The sequence below is a fragment of the Pantherophis guttatus genome, chromosome 4 (assembly GCF_059756535.1).
Source record: "Pantherophis guttatus breed Tessera chromosome 4, ASM5975653v1, whole genome shotgun sequence".
NCBI classification, from domain to species: domain Eukaryota; kingdom Metazoa; phylum Chordata; class Lepidosauria; order Squamata; family Colubridae; genus Pantherophis; species Pantherophis guttatus.
This window is the reverse complement of record NC_142066.1, coordinates 131,918,203-131,934,288: the sequence shown is the minus strand read 5'-3', so window position 1 is coordinate 131,934,288 and position 16,086 is coordinate 131,918,203. Positions and strand designations below refer to the sequence as shown.

The window sequence follows — 16,086 nt, the reverse complement described above, 5'->3', positions numbered from 1 at the left end:
TCCGAAAATGCCTCATAGTACTCCATTGCATCTATTATCGTCCTCACATTATCCCTTATTTGTCTATGTGGCAAGAACCCATTCTGGTTTCTATTTATGTAGTGGTTTAAAATTTTTTTCATTCTCTCTGCTAAAATTGAAGTGAAGATCTTATAATCAGTATTCAAAAGGGATATAATCCTGTAATTGTGGATCAGCGATGAATCTGTTTCTGCCTTGGGAATCAAGGAAATATATGCCTCCGTTCAGGAATTTGGGATCCGACCCCCCACGATGATTCCATTAAAAACTTCGGTCATATATTGTCCCACTATATCAAGAGTTTCCTTATAGAATTCCATAGGAATTCCATCTGTCCCCGGAGTTTTCCCTAATTTCTGCCTCCCAATTGCCTCTTCAACCTCCTTCTCTGAAATTTCCCTGTTAAGTATTTGTCTTACCTCTTCCAGCACTTTTGGAAGATCCAGCCCCTCTATATATTTCTCTATCTCTTGTTCTGACCCTTCCTCTCTCTTGTATAAATCCGTAAAGAACTTCTGTACGATTCCCTTCATACCTTCCCCATCAGTTACCCATCTTCCATTCGCATCCTTCAAACCACCTACTTTACTTCTTTCTCTTAACTTTTTAATTCTATAGGTTAGCCATCTTCCCGGCTTGTTAGCATTTTCAAAATAACCTTGTTTGGCCCACCTGCTTTTTTCAGCTACTACTTCTTGGTCCATTAAATTTATTTTATGGCAAATTGAATTTTTTTCCTCTAATAATGCCTGATCCATTGGTTTGTTTTGTAATCCCTTTTCCACCTGTCCTAAACCATCCATTAAATTTGATCGTTCCTTCCTTTCCAATCTTCGCTTCCTTATTGTATATTTTATTACCAATCCCCTAATTAACGCCTTATAAGTATCCCAATTATTTTGCAGGCTCGTATCCTCTTTCTTATTCTCTTTAAAGAAATATTCTGTTTCTCTCTCTCTCTTTTTTTTTTTAATTGCAAAAGTTTTACAATTACATTTTCACCCCTTTCACCCCTTTCCCCCCCCCTCAACCCACCCCAAACTTCCCAACCTCCCTAACCCACCCTAACCCTCCCCTCCCCCCGGACTTCCGCACAATATACTCATATCAGGTAAAAAAAAAACACCCTCCTTTGTATAAAGGAGGGTGTATAAAACTTGAACCCCTCCTTCCCCCTTATAATTTTTCATCTTCATTACATTAAAAAATTTCTATCTTAATATAACATTTTCAAATAAAAGCTATTTGATACTTCCTAGTTTGATATTTGTTCTGAACATAATCTATCCACTTTTTCCATTCCCATTCATAAGTCTCTTGTGAACAGTCTTTTAAATATGCTGAAATCTTCGCCATCTCTGCAAAACTGGCCATCTTCAAAATCCATTCCTCGATAGTGGGCAAAGCTTCATTCTTCCAGTATTTACCTATCAACAATCTCGCTGCTGTTATCATGTACAATATCAATTTTGTTTCACCCAATGTAAAACCCTTAACTATACCCAATAAAAACAATTGTGGAGAAAATTGAATTTTTTTCTTCAAAACATTCTGCATGACCCACCAAATTTTTATCCAAAAAGCCTTAACTTTCCTACAAGTCCACCAAACATGATAATATGTAGCATCTAAACAATCACATCTCCAACATTTTGGCTGAACATTAGGGTACATACACAACAATTTTTTGGGGTCTAAATGCCATCTATAAAACATTTTATAGAAATTTTCCCTCAAATTCTGCGACTGTGTGAATTTAACATTCTGAACCCAAATTTTTTCCCATGTTTCCAACATCACTGGTTCCTCAAAATTTTGTGCCCACTTAATCATACAATCTTTAACTAATTCAGTTTCTGAATCCCTTTCTAACAAAACATTATAAAGCCTTTTAATATGCATTGGACCTTTCTCTTTTATGTGTCTAACCAATTCTTCCTCATGCAACATAATACCAGTTTTTTGGTCCTCTTTCCATCTCAATTGTAATTGATTATATTGTAACCAAGTTAAGTTAATCCCTTCGTCCAACAGTGTCTGTAATGTCTTCACCTGCCATCTGCCCGCATCTGTAAAAAGAACCTCTTTGTATAAAACCCCCCCGAGTGACATTATATTTGTATTCCACATAATATGACCAAGATCCAGCCATAGCGGTATTTTATAATCCCATTTGAATCGGTGCTTCTTCCAAACTCTCATCAAAGAGTCTCTAACTATATGGCTTTTAAATACTTTATCCACTTTGTTGTCATAAATAAGTAAGCATGCCATCCAAATTCAAGATCAAAACTTTCTATATTCAGTATTCCAGTCTTTTTCCTTCCAAACCAATCACTTGCTAGAGTCAAAGCTGCTGCTTCATAATATAACTGTAGGTTTGGAAGTTTAAGACCTCCCCTTTCTGGAACATCTTGCATAATTTTCAATTTCACTCTCGGTTTTTTCTCGTTCCAGACAAACTTATTCACTCCAGTTTGCCACACTTTCAGTTGTTTATCACTTTTAAGCACCGGAATCATTTGAAACAGAAAAAGAAATCTTGGCAAAATGTTCATCTTAACTGCTGCTATTCTTCCAAGTAAAGACAGCTGCAGTTTTTTCCAAGTCTCCATATCTTTCTGTACCTCTCGCCACAACACCTCATAATTATTTTGAAACAGTTTCATATTTGATTCTGCAACCTGAACTCCTAGATATTTTACCTTTGGTACAATCTCAAAACCTGCCCTCCTTTCAAGCTCGTGTTTACGATCTTGTGTCATATTTTTAACTATCATCTTAGTTTTTTTCTGGTTCAGTCTAAAACCTGAAACTTTACCATAGTCTTGTATAATGTCCTTCATCTGGATTATTGATTCCATTGGCTGTGTTAGGGTAACAACCAGATCATCTGCAAATGCCTTTATTCTATAATCCTCTTGCCTTATCATTATACCTTTCAAGATATTAGAGTCCCGTATTGTATTTAACAAGACTTCTAGTGTTAGAATAAATAGCAATGGGGATAACGGACATCCCTGTCTTGTTCCTTTTTCAATTTTAAACTCTGTTGTCAAACTTCCATTAATAATAATCTGTGCCTTTTGCTCTTGGTAAATTGCTGAGACCGCCTGTATAAATTGGTCCCCAAAGTCCATCTTTTTTAAAGTCTTTAATAGAAAATTCCAATCCACTCTATCAAAGGCCTTTTCTGCATCCAAAAAGACCAGCACTGCAGGTACCTGTTTATTCCTCTCAAGATATTCCAATAAATCTATTACTTGCCTTACATTATCCTTCATATATCTGCCCTCGATAAATCCCGCTTGATCATCATGAATCACCTTTTGGATTACTGGCATCAACCTGTTGGCTAGTACTTTTGCATAAATTTTATAATCAGTATTCAGAAGAGATATTGGTCTATAATTTTCCGGTTTTTTAGGACCTGCTTGCTCTTTTGGTATCAAAGAAATATAAGCTGTTGTCCATGATGGGGGTATTTTACCCCCTTGTTGAATATTACAAAATAGATCTCTAAGTTGTTCCACCATTTCTGCTTGCAAAGTTTTACACTGCAGTCAAACCATCCATTCCAGGAGCTTTAGCTGTTTTTAATTGCTTAATTGCTACTATTATCTCCTCCTCTGTTATAGGATAATTCATTCTTTCCTTTTGTTGTTCAGTAATTTTTGTAACTCTTTTATTATCTAAGTATTTTTCTATAAGTCCATTCTGCACATCATCTTTAGCATATAGTTTAGTATAATAGTCCACAAAAGCTTCTTTAATTAATTTTTGTTGAAAAATTTCTTTCCCTCCAATATCAATATTATCAATAGTCCGTATACTCTGCTTTTTCCTTAATGTGTAGGCCAACCATCTGCCCGGTTTATTGGCATTACAAAATGTATTATGCTTCGCATATTGTAAGTTCGTTGCAACTTGTTCCTCCTGTATATTTTTTCTCTCCCCCCGGCAGTTTAGTACCCGGTGAATAGTCCAAATTACTATCCAGTACAACATTAAAGTCCCCAATCAGGCAAACATGGTCATATTTTAATTCAATCAGTTTTTTATATATACGTTCATAAAAAGACTTCTGATTTTCATTTGGAGCATAAATGGTAACCAATAGACATTTCAGTTGTCTTATTTCTAGTTCTATTAACAATAATCTTCCCTCTTCATCTTTAAACATTTCTTTAGAGTTTAAGTGATCCTTCACATATACCCCGCCCCCCTGTTTCCTCTTATCTGCCGATGAATGATACATCTTCTCAACTCTTGAACATAACAGAAGTTTCTCATGAATTTTTTTAATATGAATTTCTTGAAGGCAAGTAATATCATAATTAAGTTTTGCTAAATTATTTAGTATTTTTCTTCTTTTAGAGGGGGTATTTAAACCATTAACGTTCAAAGAAATGAGTCACACCTCTTTCCCCATCACCACCTTTCTTCCCCTCCTCCTATTTTCCTAATACTTTTTTCTTGGTTGCCGGGTTTCTCGTCTGCCTCCCCCTCCTTTTTCCTCTAATTTCCCCTCCTACTTCCTTTCTTCTTGGTTTCCCACACTATTTTCTTCCTGCAATTCCTCTGAACTTCTACTCTCCTCCTCCCTTTCTAGTTCCAGCTCTAGTTGTGTAGATTTAAAATTGTGTTCATAAAAATCCTGAGGATCCCGGCGGGCTTTCTATTTTCACTTTCCTATCGTTCCACGTAAACATGAGACCTTCCGGCAATAACCACCTATACATAATCCCATTCTTCCTCAGCTGTAGCATTAAAGGCTGGTAATTCCTCCTGATTTCCCTAACCTGTCTTTGAACTTGCCTCAGCGCTGAAATCTGTTTCCCCCTAAATACTACAGCTTGGTCCCGAGATTTCTTGTAGATCTCTCCCACACCGACTTCTTGTTAAACCTAATATGTACTTCTCGTGGGTGGTTATATCTCTTTGCATAATTAGTAAAAACCTGAAATACCTTATCAATATCACTAAGGACCGCTATTTTATCTTTTTCCAGTATTTCAGAGATAATGTCGCCTATAATCCCTTTTAAATCATCTCCTTTTTCCTCTATTACATCTCGCAATCTTAAAATAAAGGAAGATCTTTCAAAAAGAGCCTTGGTACTACAGTGGTTTAAAGCACCCTGTTATTAACACAGCTGCCTGCAATTTACTGCTGGTTCGAATCTCTCCAAGGCTCAAGGTTGACTCAGCCTTCCATCCTTTCTAAGGTAGGTTAAATGAGGACCCAGTTTGTGGGGGCAATAAGCTGACTTTGTATAAATATACAAAAGTATGAAGGCTATTGCTTAACGCACTGTAAGCCGCCCTGAGTCTCCGGAGAAGGGCGGCATATAAATCAAATAAAAAAAAAAAAAAAAAAAGTTCCAAAAAAATTATCTCCTCTTCTACAGCTCTATTTACTGAAATCTGTTCGCTTTCATAGCCATCCAGTCTGCCTTCACATCTACCTAACCTGGTTTCCACCTTCTGTAGTCTTCCCTCCTGCTTCACCATGTCACCTCGTATTTCTTCTAACTTCTCATTAAACTCCTTAATATCCCCCCTTACCGCTCCCATTTTATCTTTCATATCTGAAGTAAGATCCTCAAGCTTTTCAAGTTTTTTGGAGATAGACTCCTGGTTCTTTATCATAACCTCCTGCATAGCTTGGAGCATCCCCTGAAGGCTTTGCAAGGTGGGAGCCTTTCCCGCAAAGGTCTGATCATCCATATTTTTCACCATCGCCAAGGTTGATGAAATCAGAGATGACACAACTGGAAGCATAACAACCTTTTCCCCTGTTTTAGTCATTGTGGTTGTCGCTGTAGTTGACATGGTTGCTATTAAATCTATGTAATACCGGAATTTAAGAGTTCACTTCTCCAGCACAAGTCCAAGTCACCCTTAGGATTTAAACAAGCCATCAATAATAAATTTCTTAAAAGCGTAAATTACAATACTCAGTTCTCTCTTCCACAGGGATTCACCATCAGACGGAGGGGGGAGGACAGAGATCAAGTGTTCAGTCTGTATTCATCTTTTCAACACTAGTGGACTAATTACAAATACAAAAAGAACTACAAAGAGGAACTTCAGTGCTCTGATTTCTTTTAAATTACCAGCTTTCAGTCTGTTTAATCCCTCTAATCAGCACCAGAAAGAAAGTTTGCCTCTCTCACTGCAGCCACACTCGCTGGCAGATCTAACACACAAAAAAAGAAATTCCAGTTCTTCCTCTCCTTTCTTTAATTCCGATGACAATTGTCCCAAGCACTCCGCTGTTTAATCCCTCCTGCCGCTCGTTACAACGTAGACTTCCCTTCCAAAACAGCTTAGTCTGGGGGCAGCCATTAATGGCCCTCTCTTCCCAGTCGCTAGGGTCGAAGTATCTGCTAACGACACGCGGGATTGCCACCTCCTCGCGTATCTCAGCTCACCACACTTTCACTGACCTCGCAGTCAGCGCCAGCACCAAAAGCCGTTCGCTGGCTGGGAAAAAGCAACTCAAACCAGGAGTCATCTCCGTTCCTGACCCGCTGCAAAATGACGTCACCGGAAGCCCAACTGCATTTTGATTAAACAATAGCGCTACAGAGACCAGAAAATCAGGTGGCCAGTGGGAGGCGTGCCAGAGTTCAGCTGGTGCGAGGGCTCACGTGCGATAGGTTCACCATCATGGCCCTATACCATTTTAGACAAGTGACTGTCCTTAAAAACCTCTGGTGATGAAGCACCCACAACTTCTGAAGACAAGCTGTTCCACTGTTTAATTGTCGTCACTGTTAGGAAGTTTCTCTTTAATTCCAGGTTGCTTCTCTCCTTGATTAGTTTCCATCCATTGTTTCTTGTTCTGCCCTCTGGTGCTTTGGAAAATAAATTGACCCTCTCCTCTTTGTGGCAACTTTTCAAATACTGGAATACTACTATCATGTCACTCCTAGTTTTTCTTTTCTCTAAGCTAGCCAAACCAAAATCTGCAACCATTTTTCATATGTTTTAGTCTCCAGGTCTTTAATCCTCTTAATTGCTCTTCTTTGCACTTTTCAACATCTTTTTTGTAGTATGGTGACCAAAACTGGATGCAGTATTCCAGGTCTGCTCTAACTAAGGCTTTATAAAGCGGTACTATTACTTCACGTGATTTTGATTCTATACCTCTCGTTTATACAATCAAGGATTGTATTAGCTTTTTTGGCTACTAGGACTCCAAGATCTTCAATGATGGAGACCAGTAAACTCTTAAAACTTCAGTTTTATAGAGGAAGTCATACTTGCTGATGGGGCTGCCACAAAGAAGAGAGTGTCAACTTATTCTCCAAAGCACCTGAAGGCAGGAGAAGAAGCAATGGATGGAAACTAATCAAGAAGAGAAGCAACGTGAAACTAAGGAGAAATTTCCTGACAGTTAGAACAATTAATTAATAAAATGACTTGCCTCGAGAAGCTGTGAGTGCTCCAACACTGGAGTTTTTAAGAAGAGATTGGACAACTATTTGTCTGAAATGGTATAGGACGGGGTGGGGAAATGTGGCTCTTTTACAACCTGTGGACTTCAACTCCCAGAATTCTTGAGCCAGCTTGGCTGTCTCAGGAATTCTGGGAGTTGAAGTCCACAGGTTGTAAAAGAGCCACATTTGCCCACCCCTGGTATAGGGCAGTGATGGCTAACCTTTTTGCCATTGCGTGCCAAAAGCGGGGTGTGTGCGGGGGGTTGTGCATGTGTGTGTCCACACCCATAATTCTATGCGCCCTGTGCATGCATGCACAACCCCCCCCACGTTCCCCCCACTTTTGATATAGAGATTTTTCAATTGTAAAACTGTGTAAAGTTAATTTCAGTTAAAAAGGCCTCTTCCTTGCTATAATATGTAAAACATTGGCAAAAATGTTTAACAATTAAAGAAGTGGAAACCCTCATTATGACTTCCAGTTTTATGAACAGATAATCTACATCAGAGGTCCCCAATACCAGTCCATGGTCTGGTGGGAACCAGGCTGTACAGTCAGTGGTGAGCACGTGAAGCTTTATTTGCACATGCGCAATATTAGGCTGTGCGCATGAAAACCTCCCCTCTTCCCTCTCATTGCCATTCTGTGGAACCAAAATGGTTGGGGACCACTGGATCTACAGTTGGCATTTTGTTCGGAATTATTGATACTGTACATGTTATCAAGTTGCTTTTGTGAATACCCTAGATCAGCGATGGTAAGCCTTTTCGGCACCAAGTGCCAAAAAGGTCATATGGAAATGTCGTGCATGCGATCATTGGGGCTACACTCCGGAAAAGCTGAACTTCCGAGTTTCTAGTGCGCATGCGTGCCTGACAATCAGCTGGCTGGCGGCATGCACAGGCCAGTTTTCGGCACTTCTGCGTGAGCGAAGGGATTATGCTCCAGAAAAGCCGAATGTCCAGGTTCTGGTACGCATGCATACCCAACAATCAGCTGGGTGGTGTGCACATGCACAGCAGTTTTCAGCATTGCTGCGCACGCAAAGAACAGCTGATCGTTGCGCGTGCATGCATGCCAGAAACCCAGAAGACAAACAGGCAAGGCCGCATGTGCCGGGCAACATGGTTTTGTGTGCCACTTTGGGCACACGTGCCATAGGTTCGCCATCATGGCCCTAGATCCATGATGGCGAACCTATGGCACGCATGCCACAGGTTGCACGCGGAGCCATATTAGTAGGCATGCCAGCTCAGCTCTGGGGTGCATGCGCGGGCTGGCCAGCTGATTTTCGGGCCTTCTGGGCCCACCAGAAGTAGGGAAACAGGCTGCTTCCTGCCTCTGGAGGGCCTGGGGGATGGTGGGGAATGCCCGTTTTTCTTTCTTACCTGGCTCCAGAGCCTCTCTATGCATCTGGGAAGGGCGAAAACAGCCTTTTCCACTCCCTTGGAGGTCCTACGGAGGCTGAAAGGGCCCATTTCCCGATTCCCGGTGGGACAGGAAGTGACTTTTTTCCTGTCTCCAGCCTTCAGAGACTCCTAGAGAGGCTATTAGAGACTCCTAGAGAGGTTCTGGAGGCTGGGGACAGCAAGAAATGTCACTTCCTGTCCCACCGAGAGTAAGGAAATGGGCCATTTCAGCCTCCGTAGGGCCTCCAAGAGAGTGGGAAATGCTGTTTTCGCCCTTCCCAGATGCATAGAGAGGATCTGGAACCAGGTAGGAAAGAAAAAAGGGCCTACCAGGCCATCATGTGCCAGGAGCGGGGTTGGTGGGGTTGTGTGTGCATGCGCGTGGGCATGTGCGCGTGCGCGTGCGACCCTCCCCCGCCCGCCCCCTCTCCTGGCATGCGATGGCAAAAAGGTTAGCCATCACTGCCCTGGATGTTACAAGCATGTAGAAGCTCTGGTTATAAATGCTGCACAAAGAACAAACACCAAACAGAAATAAGAGTCTGCTTGTTGTTGTGTTTAAGCTTCATAAGCTACTACTATTTCATATAATTGAGTCTTGATAGATGCTGATTCATAGATTGCAAATGCATAATCACTTTTGCTTCAATTTTGGTCATCTTACTCTCTTTAGTTATTTTACCAGTCAGTGTTAATTAGAGGACACATGGAAATTATTAGTCCAGTACAAATTCATTAAGCTATAAAATGATAGCCTTACACATAGAAGTTGAATTATGATAGTAGTGCATCAATACATAGCAAAATAAAATTATAATTTTATATTATTTTAATCAAATTATATATAAAAAATTTTTGGCTTTCAGTTATTCTTTGCATAGTTTTGTTTAGACCATTAGTTTTGGAGTGATGTAGCTGTCAGGCTTTAATTAGATAGCTTTTATCTATATTCACTCCATGAATATATATATTATCTTTTTAGAAAAAGACCAAACGGGAATTTAATAGGTCATACAATCAAAGTTTAAGTAATTGTTCCTCTCACTGTCAGGATAAGCACCATGAGAAGGAGAAAAAAGTAAGTGGGTTTGTTACCTAACACGTCTACTTTATCATTTTAGCACCTTCAAAAGTTTCATCAGGAAGCAATAAATGTGTAAAGGTCTTTGGTTTAAACAATGTGTGAAACAGTTACATTAACACTATGTGTGTTGATTAAGAAATAATGAGAATTAGTGAAGGAGCTCTCCTTTTCATTCTTTAAATTTAATTTTAATAGTGTTTTCATTTCAGTGTGTCAGCAAACTGAACAAAATTAGAGCAAGATTTCTTGTATACAGTTGATTTCTTGTAAAAAACAATTGTGAACTTTTTCATTTCAGTATTGAGGAAGAAAGTAATTAGTAGTATATTTTCACAGCTGTACCTTACACTTTATAACAATCTTTTTTATATCTATTTCACTTCTTAGCTGAAAAAAGTTAAGTGAACATTGTTGACTGATCTTTTAATTTTTTTTTTAATTTTTAATTTTTTGATTTATATGCCGCCCTTCTCCGGAGACTCAGGGTGGCTTACAATGCGTTAAGCAGTAGCCTTCATACTTTTGTATATTTTATACAAAGTCAGCTTATTGCCCCCACAACCGGGTCCTCATTTTACCTACCTTCGAAAGGATGGAAGGCTGGGTCAACCTTGAGCCTGGGGAGAATTGAATTTGCAGTAATTGCAGGCAGCTGGAAGCTAAATACTACCTTTTTAACATTAGCATTTGTCTGCTGCGCCACTCAGGCTCTTTAGTGGTACTAGCATTCTTTCTGTACTGCAATTCTAGAATGTTATCCGTAATGTGAAAATTTATTCATTTATTTATTTATTTTATTTCTATACCGCCCTTCTCCCGAAGGACTCAGGGCAGTGTACAGCCTAATTAAAAACACAAAGATAGACAAAATTTAAAAATAATTAAAATTATTAAATAATAGGCCCAATTTAAAAAATCCCAAATTTAAAATCCCATTTAAAACCAATTAAAATCTTTACATTGATAGCCCAGCCTGGCGGAACAACATGGTTTTGAGGGCACAGCGAAACACACGGGGATCAGAGATTTTACGAATTTCTGGGGGCAGATCATTCCAAAGGGCAGAGGCTCCCACAGAGAAGGCCCTCCCCCTGGGTGTCGCCAGCCGACATAATTTGGCTGATGGCACCCTGAGGAGACCCTCTCTGTGGGAGCAAACTGGCCGGTGGGAGGCTACTAGTGGCAGAAGACGGTCTCGAAGGTATCCAGGTCCAATGCCATGGAGCGCTTTAAAGGTGATAACCAACACCTTGAATTGCACCCGGAAGACCACTGGGAGCCAGTGCAGCTCGCGCAGGAGGGGTGTCACGTGGGCGCAACGAGTTGCGCCCATAACCACCCGCACGGTCACATTCTGGACCAGTTGGAGCCTCCGGGTGCTTTTCAAGGGGAGCCCCATGTAGAGAGCATTGCAGTAGTCCAGTCGGGAGGTGACAAGGGCATGAGTGACTGTGCGCAAGGCGTCGCAGTCCAGAAAGGGCCGCAACTGGCGGATCAGGCGAACCTGATAAAAAGCCTCCTGCGTCCAGGAGGACACCCAGATTGCGGGCCCTCTCTGTGGGGGGTAAAGACTCACCCCCAATAGTCAGTGATGGCATCAGCTGACTATTGCGACGCCGGGAACCACAGCCACTCGGTCTTGGAGGGGTTGAGTCTGAGCCTATTTCTCCCCATCCAGACCCGCACGGCCTCCAGGCAGCGAGACATCACATCAAGGGCATCGTTGGGGTGGTCTGGGGTGGAGATGTACAGCTGAGTATCATCAGTGCACAGATGGACTCTCACCCCAAAACCACAGATGATCTCACCCAGCGGCTTCACATAAATGTTGAACAGAAGGGGCGAGAGGACCGACCCCTGAGGCACTCCCCATGCAAAGCACCTCGAAGTCGACCTCTGCCCCCCTGTCAACACGAACTGCGAGCGGTCGGAGAGGAAGGAGGAGAACCACTGCAAAACGGTTCCCCCTATTCCTAACCCCCTTAACCGCTGCAGCATGATACCATGGTCGATGGTATGAAAAGCCGCTGAGAAATCTTAACAGGACCAGGACAGAGGAGCAACCCCTGTCCCGAGCCCTCCAGAGATCATCCACCAACGCGACCAATGCCGTTTCTGTGCTGTACCCCTGCCTGAAGCCCGACTGGTACGAGTCCAAATAGATAGCTTCATCCAGGTGCCCGGGCAGTTGTCGTGCCACCACACTCTCAACAACCTTCGCCACAAAACGAAGGTTGGAGACCGGACGGTAGTTGGCTAATTCAGCCGGCGGGAAAGGCACCCTCACTCAGAGAAGCACTTATAATCTCCTGGAGCCAGCCTTGTGTAACCCCCGGGAGGCCAGTACCAACCAGGAGGGTCACGGGTCTAATAAATATGTGGCGGCACTAATCCAACCCAGAACCCTGTCCACATCCTCGGGAGCCACAGGATCAAACTCTTCCCAGATAATATTCTCAAGACCTACCCTCGTCTCCTCCCCTGGACTCACCCAGTCGGAGTCCAAACCTTTCCGAATCCGAGCGACTTTATCATGCAGGAATTGCACAAAATCCTCAGCTCGACCCTGCAAGGGATCTTCCCGCACTCCCCCCCCGAAGAAGGGAGTGGGTCACCCTAAATAAAGCGGCTGGGCGGTTCTCTGCAGATGCGATAAGAGCGGAAAAATAGTTAGATTTTGCCGCTTTTATCGCCACTAGGTAGGTCTTGATATAAGACCTCACCAGTGTCTGGTCGGAATCGGATTGACTAGTCCTCCAAATGCTCTCTAGGCGTCTTTTCCTTTTTTTTTTTTATTGCAAAAGTTTTACAAATACATTTTCACCCCTTTTTTTTCACCCCCCCACCTCCCTCCCCAAACTTCCCGTCCTCCCTAGCCCTCCCTAACCCTCTCCCCCAGACTTCCCTATTATATACTCATAACTAATAATACTGATATATATACCTGAACCCATCCCTCCCCCTATATAATTTTCCCTCTTTATCTCTTTACATTAAAATATTTCTAATACATTGTTTTCAAATAAAAGCTATTTGGTACTTTCTAGTTTGGTATTTGTTCTGAACATATTCTATCCACCTTTTCCATTCCCATTCATAAGTCTCTTGTGAACAATCTTTTAAATATGCTGAAATCTTCGCCATCTCTGCAAAACTGGCCATCTTCAAAGTCCATTCCTCGATAGTAGGCAAAGCTTCATTCTTCCAATATTTACCTATCAACAATCTTGCTGCTGTTATCATATACAATATTAATTTTATTTCACCCCGTGTGAAACCCTTAACTATACCCAATAAAAACAATTGTGGAGAAAATTGAATTTTTTTCCTCAAAACATTCTGCATGACCCGCCATATTTTTATCCAAAAAGCCTTAACTTTCCTACAGGTCCACCAAACATGATAATACGTAGCATCCAAACATTCACATCTCCAACATTTTGGCTGAACATTAGGGTACATACATGACAACTTTTTAGGATCTAGATGCCATCTATAAAACATTTTATAAAAATTTTCCCTCAAATTCTGCGACTGTGTAAATTTAACATTCTGAACCCAATTTTTTTCCCATGTTTCCAACATCACTGGTTCTTCAAAATTTTGTGCCCACTTAATCATACAATCTTTAACTAATTCCGTTTCTGAATCCCTTTCTAGCAAAACATTGTAAAGCCTTTTAATATGCATTGGACCTTTCTCTCTTATATGTCTAACCAATTCTTCCTCATGCAACATAACACCAGTTTTTTGGTCCTCTTTCCATCTCAATTGTAACTGATTATATTGTAACCAGGTTAAATTAATCCCTTCGTCCAACAGTGTCTGCAATGTCTTCAACTGCCATCTGCCCGCATCTGTAAAAAGAACCTCTTTGTATAAAAACCCCCCGAGTGACATTATATTTGTATTCCACAAGGTATGACCAAGATCCAGCCATAGCGGTATTTTATAATCCCATTTGAGTCGGTGCTTCTTCCAAACTCTCATCAAAGAGTCTCTAAGTATATGACTTTTAAATACTTTATCAACTTTGTCATCATAAAATAGGTAAGCATGCCATCCAAATTCAAGATCAAAACTTTCTGCATTCAATATTCCAGCCTTTTTACTTCCAAACCAATCACTTGTTAAAGTTAAAGCTGCTGCATCATAATATAACTGTAGGTTTGGAAGTTTAAGGCCTCCTCTTTCTGGAACATCTTGCATAATTTTCAATTTCACTCTCGGCTTTTTCTCGTTCCAGACAAACTTATTAAGTCCAGTTTGCCAAACTTTCAGTTGTTTATCACTTTTAAGCACCGGAATCATTTGAAACAAAAACAGAAATCTTGGCAAAATGTTCATCTTAACTGCTGCTATTCTTCCAAGTAAAGACAGTTGCAGCTTTTTCCAAGTCTCCATGTCTTTCTGAACCTCTCGCCACAACACCTCATAGTTATTTTGAAACAATTTCATGTTTGATTCTGCAACCTGAACTCCAAGATATTTTACCTTAGGTACAATTTCAAAACCTGCCCTCCTTTCAAACTCATGTTTACGATCTTGTGTCATATTTTTGACTATCATTTTAGTCTTTTTTGAGTTCACTCTAAAACCTGAAACTCTACCATAGTCTTGTATAATGTCGTTCATCAAGATTATTGATTCCATTGGTTGTGATAGGGTAACCACCAGATCATCTGCAAATGCCTTTATTCTATAATCCTCTTGCCTTATCATTATGCCTTTCAAAATTTTTGAGTCCCGTATTATATTTAGCAAGACTTCCAATGTTAAAATAAATAAAAGTGGGGACAACGGACATCCCTGTCTTGTTCCTTTTTCAATTTTAAACTCTGTCGTCAAACTTCCATTAATAATAATCTGTGCTTTTTGCTCTTGATAAATTGCTGAGATCGCCTGTATAAATTGGTCCCCAAAGCCCATCTTTTTTAAAGTCTTTAGTAGAAAATTCCAATCCACTCTATCAAAGGCCTTCTCCGCATCCAAAAAAACCAGCACTGCAGAAATCTGTTTATTCTTATCAAGATATTCCAATAAGTCTATTACTTGCCTTACATTGTCCTTCATATATCTGCCCTCAATAAATCCCGCTTGGTCCGCATGAATCACCTTTTGGATTACTGGCATCAACCTGTTGGCTAATACCTTCGCATAAATTTTATAGTCTGTGTTCAAAAGAGATATTGGTCTGTAGTTCTCTGGTTTTTTAGGACCAACTTGTTCTTTTGGTATCAAAGATATATAAGCAGTTGTCCAAGATGGGGGTATTTTACCCCCTTGTTGAATATTGCAAAATAAATCTCTAAGTTGTCCCACCATTTCAGCTTGTAAAGTTTTGTAATACACTGCAGTCAAACCATCCGTGCCAGGAGCTTTGGCTGTTTTTAGCTGTTTAATTGCTGCTGTTATCTCCTCCTCTGTTATAGGATAATTCATTCTTTCCTTTTGTTGATCAGTAATTTTTGTAACTCTCTTATCCTTTAAATATTTTTCTATAAGTCCATTCTGCACCTCTTCTTTGGCATATAGTTTAGTATAATAATCCACAAAAGCTTCTTTAATTAGTTTTTGTTGAAAGATTTCTTTCCCTCCAATATCAATACTATCAATAGTCCGTATACTTTGTTTTTTCCTCAATGTGTAAGCCAACCATCTGCCCGGTTTGTTAGCGTTGCAAAATGTATTATGCTTCGCATATTGTAAACTTGTTGCAACTTGTTCCGCCATAAGCATTTGAAATTGGTCTCTCAAAAGTTTTATAGCACTTCGTATTCTTTCATCTGTTGGATTTTTAATAAGTAACTGTTCTTTATTCTTTATTTCCATTTCCAACTCAGATCTTTTCTTTTGTCGGAGCAGTCTATGTTTGCCGCTTTTATCGCCACTAGGTAGGTCTTGATATAAGACCTCACCAGTGTCTGGTCGGAATCGGATTGACTAGTCCTCCAAATGCTCTCTAGGCGTCTTTTCCGACGCTTCATCTCTCTCAGCTCCTTGGAGAACCAAGGAGCCAATTGAGGTCAGCATTGGGTCAGAGGCCGCAAAGGTACGACGTGGTCCAAAGCCCCGGCGGCCGCCCTCTCCCAGGTCTTCAGTCGAGTCGTGTGCCAGGGTCTCA

General features: G+C 40.7%; 1 protein-coding gene across 19 annotated transcripts in view; it reads left to right on the top strand.

Moving 5' to 3' along the window:
• MLLT10 (MLLT10 histone lysine methyltransferase DOT1L cofactor) overlaps positions 1-16,086 on the top strand; it is a 186,990-nt gene that overhangs the window by 83,285 nt on the left and 87,619 nt on the right. The window lies entirely within an intron of this gene.